The sequence below is a fragment of the Nerophis ophidion genome, unplaced genomic scaffold, assembly GCF_033978795.1.
Source record: "Nerophis ophidion isolate RoL-2023_Sa unplaced genomic scaffold, RoL_Noph_v1.0 HiC_scaffold_86, whole genome shotgun sequence".
NCBI lineage: Eukaryota > Metazoa > Chordata > Actinopteri > Syngnathiformes > Syngnathidae > Nerophis > Nerophis ophidion.
This window is the reverse complement of record NW_026907008.1, coordinates 61,777-76,775: the sequence shown is the minus strand read 5'-3', so window position 1 is coordinate 76,775 and position 14,999 is coordinate 61,777.

Genomic DNA, 14,999 nt, shown 5'->3' with positions numbered 1-14,999 from the left:
ACAAAAAAATGTATTCCAACATAACTCCTAATCCAAACGTGCAAAATGTCTAAAAATGCCTGTAATATTGAATAAATGTTAGATTTACTAGACACAGTTGTTTTTTTTTTATAGTTTGCAAAAACAAAAATGAGGTTTTACTCAATATGACTGTATACTGTAACACTCAATATAACAGTTATTTAAACATAAATCCTACACAACACATGAAACATTACTAATATTGCCTGAAATAATGCATCTTTGGGAGTTTTACTCGATACATATCCTTTTTTAAATATTGCAAATGCCAAAAGTACTTTTTTACTCATATTGACTACAAAGTAGAAATGCAACATGTCTAAAAATGCCTGAAGAAATGTATCTTTGAGAGTTTTTCTGGAAAAAAAAAACATTTGGTAAGGTTGGCGAAAACAAAAAGTATTTTTCTACTAATTTGACAGTAATGTACTTGGAATCCTGAGATAATGCGAAAAAAGCAATACAAATGTATTGCAACATAATTCCTAATTCAAACGTTCAAAATGTCTAAAAATGCCTGTGATATTGAATACATGTGAGTTTTACTAGATACAGTTTTTTTTGATGGTTTGCAAATACAAAAATGAGGTTTTACTCAATATGACCGTATAATTTAACACTCAATATGACAGTTATTTAAACATAACCCCTACACCACACATAAAAAAATGCTAATAATGTCTGAAATAATGCATCTTTGGGAGTTTTACTCGAAGCATAAGCTTTTTTAAATTTTGCAAATGCGAAGAGTTGTCTTTTACTCAACATGACTGCAATGTTGTTAGATTCCTGAGATACTGCGAAAAAAACAATAAAAACATAACTCCTAATCCAAACGTGCAAAATGTCTAAAAATACCTGTGATATTGAATACATGTGAGTTTTACTAGACACAGTTGTTTTTTTTTATAGTTTGCAAACACAAAAATGAGGTTTTACTCAATATGACTGTATACTGTAACACTCAATATGACAGTTATTTAAACATAACTCCAACACCACACATGAAAAACGGCTAATAATGCCTGAGATAATGAATCTTTGGGAGTTTTACTCGAAACATATGCTTTTTTAAATATTGCAAATGCAAAAAGTCGTTTTTTACTCAATATGACTACAAAGGCTTACAATCCTGACATAATGCAAAAGTAAAAAAAAATGTATTCAAACATAACTTCTAAAAAACACATGCAAAATGGCTAATAATGCCTAGAGATATTTATTTTTGTTAGTTGTACTAGAAAAATGATTTTTTGTAAGGTTTGCAAAGACACAAGTTAGTTTTTTTATTCAATATAACAGTGTAACAGTCATACTAAATATGAAAGGTTTATAATCATAACCCCAAAACCAAACTTGAAATTTGTCTAAAAAGGCTATAATATTGAATTTATGTGAGTTTTAACAGAATCAGGTATTTTGGAGAGGTTCACAAATACAAAAATTAGGTTTTCCTGGCCTCATATTGGTCACACTCAAAATGACAGTTTTTGAAACATAACTCCAAAAGTAGAAATGCAACATGTCTAAAAATGCCTGAAGAAATGTATCTTTGAGAGTTTTTCTGGAAAAAAAAAAAACATTTGGTAAGGTTGGCGAAAACAAAAAGTATTTTTCTACTAATTTGACAGTAATGTACTTAGAATCCTGAGATAATGGAAAAAAAGCAATTAAAAGGTATTCCAACATAATTCCTAATTCAAACGTTCAAAATGTCTAAAAATGCCTGTCATATTGAATAAATGTGAGTTTTACTAGATATAGGTTTTTTTTATGGTTTGCAAATACAAAAATGAGGTTTTACTCAATATGACTGTATAATGTAATACTCAATATGACAGTTATTTAAACATAACTCCTACACCACACATGAAAAATGTCTAATAATGCCTGAAATAATGCATCTTTGGGAGTTTTACTCAAAGCATAAGCTTTTTTTAATTTTGCAAATGCAAAAAGTTGTTTTTTACTCAACATGACTATAATGCTCTTAGATTCCTGAGATAATGCAAAAAAAGCAATAAAAATGTATTCAACAAAACTCCTAATCCAAACGTGCAAAATGTCCTAAAATGCCTGTGATATTGAATTAATGTTAGTTTTACTAGATACAGTTGTTTTTCTATGGTTTGCAAATACAAAATTTAGGTTTTACTCAATGTGACTGTATACTGTAACACTCAATATGACAGTTATTTAAACATAACTCCTACACCACACATGCAAAATGTCTAATAATGCCTGAAGAAATGCATCTTTGAGAGTTTTCCTGAAAAAAAAAAAGATTTGGCAAGGTTTGCAAAAACCAAAAAATAATGTTTTACTCAATTTGACAGTAATGTACTCAGAATCCTGAGATAATGCGAAAAAAGCAATAAAATTGTATTCAAACATAACTTCCAAACAACGCATGAAAAATGGCTGATAATGTCTAGACATGTGTATTTTTGTTAGTTGTACTAGAAAATGTATCTTTTTTAAGGTTAGCAAAGACACAAGTTAGTTCTTTTATTCAATATAACAGTGTAACTGTCATACTAAATATTAAAGTTTTATAATCATAACTCCAAAACCAAACTTGAAATTTGTCTTAAAAAGCCTGTAATATTGAATTTATGTGAGTTTTAAAAGAATCAGGTATTTTGGAGAGGTTCACAAATATAACAATTATGTTTTCCTGGCCTCATATTGGTCACACTCAAAATGACAGTTTTTGAAACATAACTCCAAAAGTAGAAATGCAACATGTCTAAAAATGCCTGAAGAAATGTATCTTTGAGAGTTTTTCTAGAAAAAAAACTATTTGGTTAGGTTGGCAAAAACAAAAAGTATTTTTCTAGTAGTTACATTATACAATATGACTGTATAATGTAACACTCAATTTGACAGTTATTTAAACATAACTCCTACACCACACATGCAAAATGTCTAATAATGCCGGAAGAAATGCATCTTTGAGAGTTTTCCTGAAAAAAAAAAACATTTGGGAAGGTATGCAAAAACAAAATAATTTTTTTTTACTCAATTTGACGGTAATGTACTTAGAATCCGGAGATAAAGCCAAAAAAACAATAAAAATGTATTCAAACATAATTCTTAATCCAAACGTGCAAAATGTCTAAAAATGCCTATGATATGGAATACGTGTGAGTTTTACTAAATGCAGTTGTTTTTCTATGGTTTGCAAATACAAAAAGGAGATTTTAGTCAATATGACTGTATACTGTAACACTCAATATGACAGTTATTTAAACATAACTCCTACAAACACACATGCAAAATGTCTAATACTGCCTGAAGAAATGCATCTTTGAGAGTTTTCCTGAAAAAAAACATTTGGCAAGGTTTGCAAAAACAAAATATAATTTTTTACTCAATTTGACAGTAATGTACTTAGAATCCTGAGATAATGCAAAAAAAAGCAATAAAAATGTATTCAAACATAACTTGCAAACAACGCATGTAATATGGCTGATAATGCCTAGAGATGTGTATTTTTGTTAGTTGTACTAGAAAATGTATCTTTTGTAAGGTTTGCAAAGACACAAGTTAGTTTTTTTATTCCATATAACAGTGTAACTGTCATACTAAATATGAAAGGTTTATAATCATAACTCCAAAACCAAACTTGAAATTTGTCTAAAAAAGCCTGTAATATATAATTTACGTGAGTTTTACCAGAATCGAGTATTTTGGAAAGAATCACAAATACAAACTTTGGGTTTTACTGGCCTCATATTGGTCACACTCAAAATGACAGTTTTTGAAACAAATATCCAAAAATATGAAAGCAAAATGTCTAATAATGCCTGAAAAAAGGCATCTTTGAGAGTTTTCCTGAAAAAAAAAAACATTTGGCAAGGTTTGCAAAAACAAAATATAATTTTTTACTCAATTTGACAGTAATGTACTTAGAATCCTGAGATAAAGCGAAAAAAGCAATAAAAATGTATTCCAACAAAAGTCCTAATCCAAACGTGCAAAATGTCTAAAAATGCCTGTGATATTGAATAAATGTTATACAGTCATATTGAGTAAAACCTAGTTTCTTGTATTTGTGATTCTTTCCAAAATACCCGATTCTGGTAAAACTCCCGTAAATTATATATTACAGGCTTTTTTAGACAAATTTCAAGTTTGGTTTTGGAGTTATGATTATAAACCTTTCATATTTAGTATGACAGTTACACTGTTATATGGAATAAAAAAACTAACTTGTGTCTTTGCAAACCTTACAAAAGATCATTTTTCTAGTACATCTAACAAAAATACATATCTCTAGGCATTATTAGCCATTTGGCATGTGTTGTTTAAAAGTTATGTTTGAATACATTTTATTGCTTTTTTCGCATTATCTCAGGATTCTAAGACTATTATAGTCATATTGAATAAAAACTACTTTTTGCATTTGCAAGATTTAAAAAAGCATATGTTTCGAGTAAAACTCCCAAAGATGCATTATTTCAGGCATTATTAGCCATTTTTCATGTGTGGTGTAGGAGTTATGTTTAAATAACTGTCATATTGAGTGTTACAGTATACAGTCATATTGAGTAAAACCTACATTTTGTATTTGCAAACCATAGAAAAACAACTGTATCTAGTAAAACTAACATGTATTCCTTATCACAGGCATTTTTAGACATTTTGCACGTTTGGATTAGGAGTTATGTTGGAATACATTTTTATTGCTTTTTTCGCATTATCTCAGGATTCTAAGAATATTATAGTCATATTGAGTTAAAAACTACTTTTTGCATTTGCAAAATTTAAAAAAGCATATGCTCCCAGTAAAACTCCAAAATATGCATTATTTCAGGCATTATTAGCCATTTTTCATGTGTTGTGTGGGATTTATGTTTAAATAACTGTTATATTGAGTGTTACAGTATACAGTCATATTGATTAAAACCTACATTTTGTATTTGCAAACCATAGAAAAACAACTGTATCTAGTAAAACTAACATGTATTCCTTATCACAGGCATTTTTAGACATTTTGCACGTTTGGATTAGGAGTTATGTTGGAATACATTTTTATTGCTTTTTTCGCATTATCTCAGGATTCTAAGAACATTATAGTCATATTGAGAAAAAAACTACTTTTTGCATTTGCAAGATTTAAAAAAGCATATGCTTCGAGTGAAACCCCCAAGATGCATTATTTCAGGCATTATTAGCTATTTTCCATGTGTGGTGTAAGACTTATGTTTAAATAACTGTCATATTGAGTGTTACAGTATACAGTCATATTGAGTAAAACCTAAATTTTGTATTTGCAAACCATTAAAAAACAACTGTATTTAGTAAAACTAACAATTATTCAATATCACAGGCATTTTTAGACATTTTGCACGTTTGGATTAGGAGTTATGTTGGAATACATTTTTATTGCTTTTTTCGCATTATCTCAGGATTCTAAGAACATTATAGTCATATTGAGAAAAAAACTACTTTTTGCATTTGCAAGATTTAAAAAAGCATATGCTTCGAGTGAAACCCCCAAAGATGCATTTCTTCAGGCATTATTAGCCATTTTCAATGTGTGGTGTAGGACTTATGTTTAAATAACTGTCATATTGAGTGTTACAGTATACAGTCATATTGATTAAAACCTACATTTTGTATTTGCAAACCATAGAAAAACAACTGTATCTAGTAAAACTAACATGTATTCCTTGTCACAGGCATTTTTAGACCTTTTGCACGTTTGGATTAGGAGTTATGTTGGAATACATTTTTATTGCTTTTTTCGCATTATCTCAGGATTCTAAGAACATTATAGTCATATTGAGAAAAAAACTACTTTTTGCATTTGCAAGATTTAAAAAAGCATATGCTTCGAGTGAAACCCCCAAAGATGCATTATTTCAGGCATTATTAGCTATTTTCCATGTGTGGTGTAGGACTTATGTTTAAATAACTGTCATATTGAGTGTTACAGTATACAGTCATATTGAGTAAAACCTAAATTTTGTATTTGCAAACCATTAAAAAACAACTGTATTTAGTAAAACTAACACTTATTCAATATCACAGGCATTTTTAGACATTTTGCACGTTTGGATTAGGAGTTATGTTGGAATACATTTTTATTGCTTTTTTCGCATTATCTCAGGATTCTAAGAATATTATAGTCATATTGAGTAAAAAACTACTTTTTGCATTTGCAAAATTTAAAAAAGCATATGCTTCCAGTAAAACTCCAAAATATGCATTATTTCAGGCATTATTAGCCATTTTTCATGTGTTGTGTGGGAGTTATGTTTCACTAACTGTTATATTGAGTGTTACAGTATACAGTCATATTGACTAAACCCTCATTTTTGTATTTGCAAACCATAGAAAAACAACTGTATCTAGTAAAACTCACATGTATTCAATATCAGAGACTTTTTTAGACATTTCGCACGTTTGGATTAGGAATTATGTTGGAATACATTTTTATTGTTTTTTTCGCTTTATCTCAGGATTCTAAGTACATTACTGTCAAATCGAGTAAAAAATTATATTTTGTTTTTGCAAATATTGCCAAATGTTTGTTTTTTTTCAGGAAAACTCTCAAAGATGCATTTCTTCAGGCATTATTAGACATTTTGCATGCATATTTTGGAGTTTTGTTTCAAAAACTGTCATTTTGAGTGTGACCAATATGAGGCCAGTAAAACCCAATGTTTGTATTTGTGATTCTTTCCAAAATACCCGATTCTGTTAAAACTCACGTAAATTATATATTACAGGCTTTTTTAGACAAATTTCAAGTTTGGTTTTGGAGTTATGATTATAAACCTTTCATATTTAGTATGACAGTTACACTGTTATATGGAATAAAAAAACTAACTTGTGTCTTTGCAAACCTTACAAAAGATCATTTTTCTAGTACAACTAACAAAAATACATATCTCTAGGCATTATTAGCCATTTTGCATGTGTTGTTTAAAAGTTAGGTTTGAATACATTTTATTGCTTTTTTCGCATTATCTCAGGATTCTAAGACTATTATAGTCATATTGAATAAAAACTACTTTTTGAATTTGCAAGATTTAAAAAAGCATATGTTTCGAGTAAAACTCCCAAAGATGCATTATTTCAGGCATTATTAGCCATTTTTCATGTGTGGTGTAGGAGTTATGTTTAAATAACTGTCATATTGAGTGTTACAGTATACAGTCATATTGAGTAAAACCTAAATTTTGTATTTGCAAACCATAAAAAAACAACTGTATTTAGTAAAACTAACAATTATTCAATATCACAGGCATTTTTATACATTTTGCACGTTTGGATTAGGAGTTATGTTGGAATACATTTTTATTGCTTTTTTCGCATTATCTCAGGATTCTAAGAATATTATAGTCATATTGAGTAAAAAACTACTTTTTGCATTTGCAAAATTTAAAAAAGCATATGCTTCCAGTAAAACTCCAAAATATGCATTATTTCAGGCATTATTAGCCATTTTTCATGTGTTGTGTGGGATTTATGTTTAAATAACTGTTATATTGAGTGTTACAGTATACAGTCATATTGATTAAAACCTACATTTTGTATTTGCAAACCATAGAAAAACAACTGTATCTAGTAAAACTAACATGTATTCCTTATCACAGGCATTTTTAGACATTTTGCACGTTTGGATTAGGAGTTATGTTGGAATACATTTGTATTGCTTTTTTCGCATTATCTCAGGATTCTAAGAACATTATGGTCATATTGAGAAAAAAACTACTTTTTGCATTTGCAAGATTTAAAAAAGCATATGCTTCGAGTGAAACCCCCAAAGATGCATTATTTCAGGCATTATTAGCTATTTTCCATGTGTGGTGTAAGACTTATGTTTAAATAACTGTCATATTGAGTGTTACAGTATACAGTCATATTGAGTAAAACCTAAATTTTGTATTTGCAAACCATTAAAAAACAACTGTATTTAGTAAAACTAACAATTATTCAATATCACAGGCATTTTTAGACATTTTGCACGTTTGGATTAGGAGTTATGTTGGAATACATTTTTATTGCTTTTTTCGCATTATCTCAGGATTCTAAGAATATTATAGTCATATTGAGTAAAAAACTACTTTTTGCATTTGCAAAATTTAAAAAAGCATATGCTTCCAGTAAAACTCCAAAATATGCATTATTTCAGGCATTATTAGCCATTTTTCATGTGTTGTGTGGGATTTATGTTTAAATAACTGTTATATTGAGTGTTACAGTATACAGTCATATTGATTAAAACCTACATTTTGTATTTGCAAACCATAGAAAAACAACTGTATCTAGTAAAACTAACATGTATTCCTTATCACAGGCATTTTTAGACATTTTGCACGTTTGGATTAGGAGTTATGTTGGAATACATTTTTATTGCTTTTTTCGCATTATCTCAGGATTCTAAGAACATTATAGTCATATTGAGAAAAAAACTACTTTTTGCATTTGCAAGATTTAAAAAAGCATATGCTTCGAGTGAAACCCCCAAGATGCATTATTTCAGGCATTATTAGCTATTTTCCATGTGTGGTGTAAGACTTATGTTTAAATAACTGTCATATTGAGTGTTACAGTATACAGTCATATTGAGTAAAACCTAAATTTTGTATTTGCAAACCATTAAAAAACAACTGTATTTAGTAAAACTAACAATTATTCAATATCACAGGCATTTTTAGACATTTTGCACGTTTGGATTAGGAGTTATGTTGGAATACATTTTTATTGCTTTTTTCGCATTATCTCAGGATTCTAAGAACATTATAGTCATATTGAGAAAAAAACTACTTTTTGCATTTGCAAGATTTAAAAAAGCATATGCTTCGAGTGAAACCCCCAAAGATGCATTATTTCAGGCATTATTAGCCATTTTCAATGTGTGGTGTAGGACTTATGTTTAAATAACTGTCATATTGAGTGTTACAGTATACAGTCATATTGATTAAAACCTACATTTTGTATTTGCAAACCATAGAAAAACAACGGTATCTAGTAAAACTAACATGTATTCCTTGTCACAGGCATTTTTAGACCTTTTGCACGTTTGGATTAGGAGTTATGTTGGAATACATTTTTATTGCTTTTTTCGCATTATCTCAGGATTCTAAGAACATTATAGTCATATTGAGAAAAAAACTACTTTTTGCATTTGCAAGATTTAAAAAAGCATATGCTTCTAGTGAAACCCCCAAAGATGCATTATTTCAGGCATTATTAGACATTTTTCATGTGTGGTGTAGGAGTTATGTTTAAATAACTGTCATATTGAGTGTTACAGTATACAGTCATATTGAGTAAAACCTACATTTTGTATTTGCAAACCATACAAAAACAACTGTATCTAGTAAAACTAACATGTATTCCTTATCACAGGCATTTTTAGACATTTTGCACGTTTGGATTAGGAGTTATGTTGGAATACATTTTTATTGCTTTTTTCGCATTATCTCAGGATTCTAACAACATTATAGTCATATTGAGAAAAAAACTACTTTTTGCATTTGCAAGATTTAAAAAAGCATATGCTTCTAGTGAAACCCCCAAAGATGCATTATTTCAGGCATTATTAGACATTTTCCATGTGTGGTGTAGGACTTATGTTTAAATAACTGTCATATTGAGTGTTACAGTATACAGTCATATTGAGTAAAACCTAAATTTTGTATTTGCAAACCATAAAAAAACAACTGTATTTAGTAAAACTAACAATTATTCAATATCACAGGCATTTTTATACATTTTGCACGTTTGGATTAGGAGTTATGTTGGAATACATTTTTATTGCTTTTTTCGCATTATCTCAGGATTCTAAGAATATTATAGTCATATTGAGTAAAAAACTACTTTTTGCATTTGCAAAATTTAAAAAAGCATATGCTTCCAGTAAAACTCCAAAATATGCATTATTTCAGGCATTATTAGCCATTTTTCATGTGTTGTGTGGGATTTATGTTTAAATAACTGTTATATTGAGTGTTACAGTATACAGTCATATTGATTAAAACCTACATTTTGTATTTGCAAACCATAGAAAAACAACTGTATCTAGTAAAACTAACATGTATTCCTTATCACAGGCATTTTTAGACATTTTGCACGTTTGGATTAGGAGTTATGTTGGAATACATTTTTATTGCTTTTTTCGCATTATCTCAGGATTCTAAGAACATTATGGTCATATTGAGAAAAAAACTACTTTTTGCATTTGCAAGATTTAAAAAAGCATATGCTTCGAGTGAAACCCCCAAAGATGCATTATTTCAGGCATTATTAGCTATTTTCCATGTGTGGTGTAAGACTTATGTTTAAATAACTGTCATATTGAGTGTTACAGTATACAGTCATATTGAGTAAAACCTAAATTTTGTATTTGCAAACCATTAAAAAACAACTGTATTTAGTAAAACTAACAATTATTCAATATCACAGGCATTTTTAGACATTTTGCACGTTTGGATTAGGAGTTATGTTGGAATACATTTTTATTGCTTTTTTCGCATTATCTCAGGATTCTAAGAATATTATAGTCATATTGAGTAAAAAACTACTTTTTGCATTTGCAAAATTTAAAAAAGCATATGCTTCCAGTAAAACTCCAAAATATGCATTATTTCAGGCATTATTAGCCATTTTTCATGTGTTGTGTGGGATTTATGTTTAAATAACTGTTATATTGAGTGTTACAGTATACAGTCATATTGACTAAACCCTCATTTTTGTATTTGCAAACCATAGAAAAACAACTGTATCTAGTAAAACTCACATGTATTCAATATCAGAGACTTTTTTAGACATTTTGCACGTTTGGATTAGGAATTATGTTGGAATACATTTTTATTGTTTTTTTCGCTTTATCTCAGGATTCTAAGTACATTACTGTCAAATTGAGTAAAAAATTATATTTTGTTTTTGCAAATATTGCCAAATGTTTGTTTTTTTTCAGGAAAACTCTCAAAGATGCATTTCTTCAGGCATTATTAGACATTTTGCATGCATGTTTTTGGAGTTTTGTTTCAAAAACTGTCATTTTGAGTGTGACCAATATGTGGCCAGTAAAACCCAATGTTTGTATTTGTGATTCTTTCCAAAATACCCGATTCTGGTAAAACTCACGTAAATTATATATTACAGGCTTTTTTAGACAAATTTCAAGTTTGGTTTTGGAGTTATGATTATAAACCTTTCGTATTTAGTATGACAGTTACACTGTTATATGGAATAAAAAAACTAACTTGTGTCTTTGCAAACCTTACAAAAGATCATTTTTCTAGTACAACTAACAAAAATACATATCTCTAGGCATTATTAGCCATTTGGCATGTGTTGTTTAAAAGTTATGTTTGAATACATTTTATTGCTTTTTTCGCATTATCTCAGGATTCTAAGACTATTATAGTCATATTGAATAAAAACTACTTTTTGCATTTGCAAGATTTAAAAAAGCATATGTTTCGAGTAAAACTCCCAAAGATGCATTATTTCAGGCATTATTAGCCATTTTTCATGTGTGGTGTAGGAGTTATGTTTAAATAACTGTCATATTGAGTGTTACAGTATACAGTCATATTGAGTAAAACCTACATTTTGTATTTGCAAACCATAGAAAAACAACTGTATCTAGTAAAACTAACATGTATTCCTTATCACAGGCATTTTTAGACATTTTGCACGTTTAAATTAGGAGTTATGTTGGAATACATTTTTATTGCTTTTTTCGCATTATCTCAGGATTCTAAGACTATTATAGTCATATTGAATAAAAACTACTTTTTGCATTTGCAAGATTTAAAAAAGCATATGTTTCGAGTAAAACTCCCAAAGATGCATTATTTCAGGCATTATTAGCCATTTTTCATGTGTGGTGTAGGAGTTATGTTTAAATAACTGTCATATTGAGTGTTACAGTATACAGTCATATTGAGTAAAACCTACATTTTGTATTTGCAAACCATACAAAACAACTGTATCTAGTAAAACTAACATGTATTCCTTATCACAGGCATTTTTAGACATTGTGCACGTTTGGATTAGGAGTTATGTTGGAATACATTTTTATTGCTTTTTTCGCATTATCTCAGGATTCTAAGAACATTATAGTCATATTGAGAAAAAAACTACTTTTTGCATTTGCAAGATTTAAAAAAGCATATGCTTCGAGTGAAACCCCCAAAGATGCATTATTTCAGGCATTATTAGCTATTTTCCATGTGTGGTGTAAGACTTATGTTTAAATAACTGTCATATTGAGTGTTACAGTATACAGTCATATTGAGTAAAACCTAAATTTTGTATTTGCAAACCATAAAAAAACAACTGTATTTAGTAAAACTAACAATTATTCAATATCACAGGCATTTTTAGACATTTTGCACGTTTGGATTAGGAGTTATGTTGGAATACATTTTTATTGCTTTTTTCGCATTATCTCAGGATTCTAAGAATATTATAGTCATATTGAGTAAAAAACTACTTTTTGCATTTGCAAAATTTAAAAAATCATATGCTTCCAGTAAAACTCCAAAATATGCATTATTTCAGGCATTATTAGCCATTTTTCATGTGTTGTGTGGGATTTATGTTTAAATAACTGTTATATTGAGTGTTACAGTATACAGTCATATTGACTAAACCCTCATTTTTGTATTTGCAAACCATAGAAAAACAACTGTATCTAGTAAAACTCACATGTATTCAATATCAGAGACTTTTTTAGACATTTTGCACGTTTGGATTAGGAATTATGTTGGAATACATTTTTATTGTTTTTTTCTCTTTATCTCAGGATTCTAAGTACATTACTGTCAAATTGAGTAAAAAATTATATTTTGTTTTTGCAAATATTGCCAAATGTTTTTTTTTTTCAGGAAAACTCTCAAAGATGAATTTCTTCAGGCATTATTAGACATTTTGCATGCATATTTTTGGAGTTTTGTTTCAAAAACTGTCATTTTGAGTGTGGCCAATATGAGGCCAGTAAAACCCAATGTTTGTATTTGTGATTCTTTCCAAAATACCCGATTCTGGTAAAACTCACGTAAATTATATATTACAGGCTTTTTTAGACAAATTTCAAGTTTGGTTTTGGAGTTATGATTATAAACCTTTCGTATTTAGTATGACAGTTACACTGTTATATGGAATAAAAAAACTAACTTGTGTCTTTGCAAACCTTACAAAAGATCATTTTTCTAGTACAACTAACAAAAATACATATCTCTAGGCATTATTAGCCATTTGGCATGTGTTGTTTAAAAGTTATGTTTGAATACATTTTATTGCTTTTTTCGCATTATCTCAGGATTCTAAGACTATTATAGTCATATTGAATAAAAACTACTTTTTGCATTTGCAAGATTTAAAAAAGCATATGTTTCGAGTAAAACTCCCAAAGATGCATTATTTCAGGCATTATTAGCCATTTTTCATGTGTGGTGTAGGAGTTATGTTTAAATAACTGTCATATTGAGTGTTACAGTATACAGTCATATTGAGTAAAACCTACATTTTGTATTTGCAAACCATAGAAAAACAACTGTATCTAGTAAAACTAACATGTATTCCTTATCACAGGCATTTTTAGACATTTTGCACGTTTAAATTAGGAGTTATGTTGGAATACATTTTTATTGCTTTTTTCGCATTATCTCAGGATTCTAAGACTATTATAGTCATATTGAATAAAAACTACTTTTTGCATTTGCAAGATTTAAAAAAGCATATGTTTCGAGTAAAACTCCCAAAGATGCATTATTTCAGGCATTATTAGCCATTTTTCATGTGTGGTGTAGGAGTTATGTTTAAATAACTGTCATATTGAGTGTTACAGTATACAGTCATATTGAGTAAAACCTACATTTTGTATTTGCAAACCATACAAAACAACTGTATCTAGTAAAACTAACATGTATTCCTTATCACAGGCATTTTTAGACATTGTGCACGTTTGGATTAGGAGTTATGTTGGAATACATTTTTATTGCTTTTTTCGCATTATCTCAGGATTCTAAGAACATTATAGTCATATTGAGAAAAAAACTACTTTTTGCATTTGCAAGATTTAAAAAAGCATATGCTTCGAGTGAAACCCCCAAAGATGCATTATTTCAGGCATTATTAGCTATTTTCCATGTGTGGTGTAAGACTTATGTTTAAATAACTGTCATATTGAGTGTTACAGTATACAGTCATATTGAGTAAAACCTAAATTTTGTATTTGCAAACCATAAAAAAACAACTGTATTTAGTAAAACTAACAATTATTCAATATCACAGGCATTTTTAGACATTTTGCACGTTTGGATTAGGAGTTATGTTGGAATACATTTTTATTGCTTTTTTCGCATTATCTCAGGATTCTAAGAATATTATAGTCATATTGAGTAAAAAACTACTTTTTGCATTTGCAAAATTTAAAAAATCATATGCTTCCAGTAAAACTCCAAAATATGCATTATTTCAGGCATTATTAGCCATTTTTCATGTGTTGTGTGGGATTTATGTTTAAATAACTGTTATATTGAGTGTTACAGTATACAGTCATATTGACTAAACCCTCATTTTTGTATTTGCAAACCATAGAAAAACAACTGTATCTAGTAAAACTCACATGTATTCAATATCAGAGACTTTTTTAGACATTTTGCACGTTTGGATTAGGAATTATGTTGGAATACATTTTTATTGTTTTTTTCTCTTTATCTCAGGATTCTAAGTACATTACTGTCAAATTGAGTAAAAAATTATATTTTGTTTTTGCAAATATTGCCAAATGTTTTTTTTTTTCAGGAAAACTCTCAAAGATGAATTTCTTCAGGCATTATTAGACATTTTGCATGCATATTTTTGGAGTTTTGTTTCAAAAACTGTCATTTTGAGTGTGGCCAATATGAGGCCAGTAAAACCCAATGTTTGTATTTGTGATTCTTTCCAAAATACCCGATTCTGGTAAAACTCACGTAAATTATATATTACAGGCTTTTTTA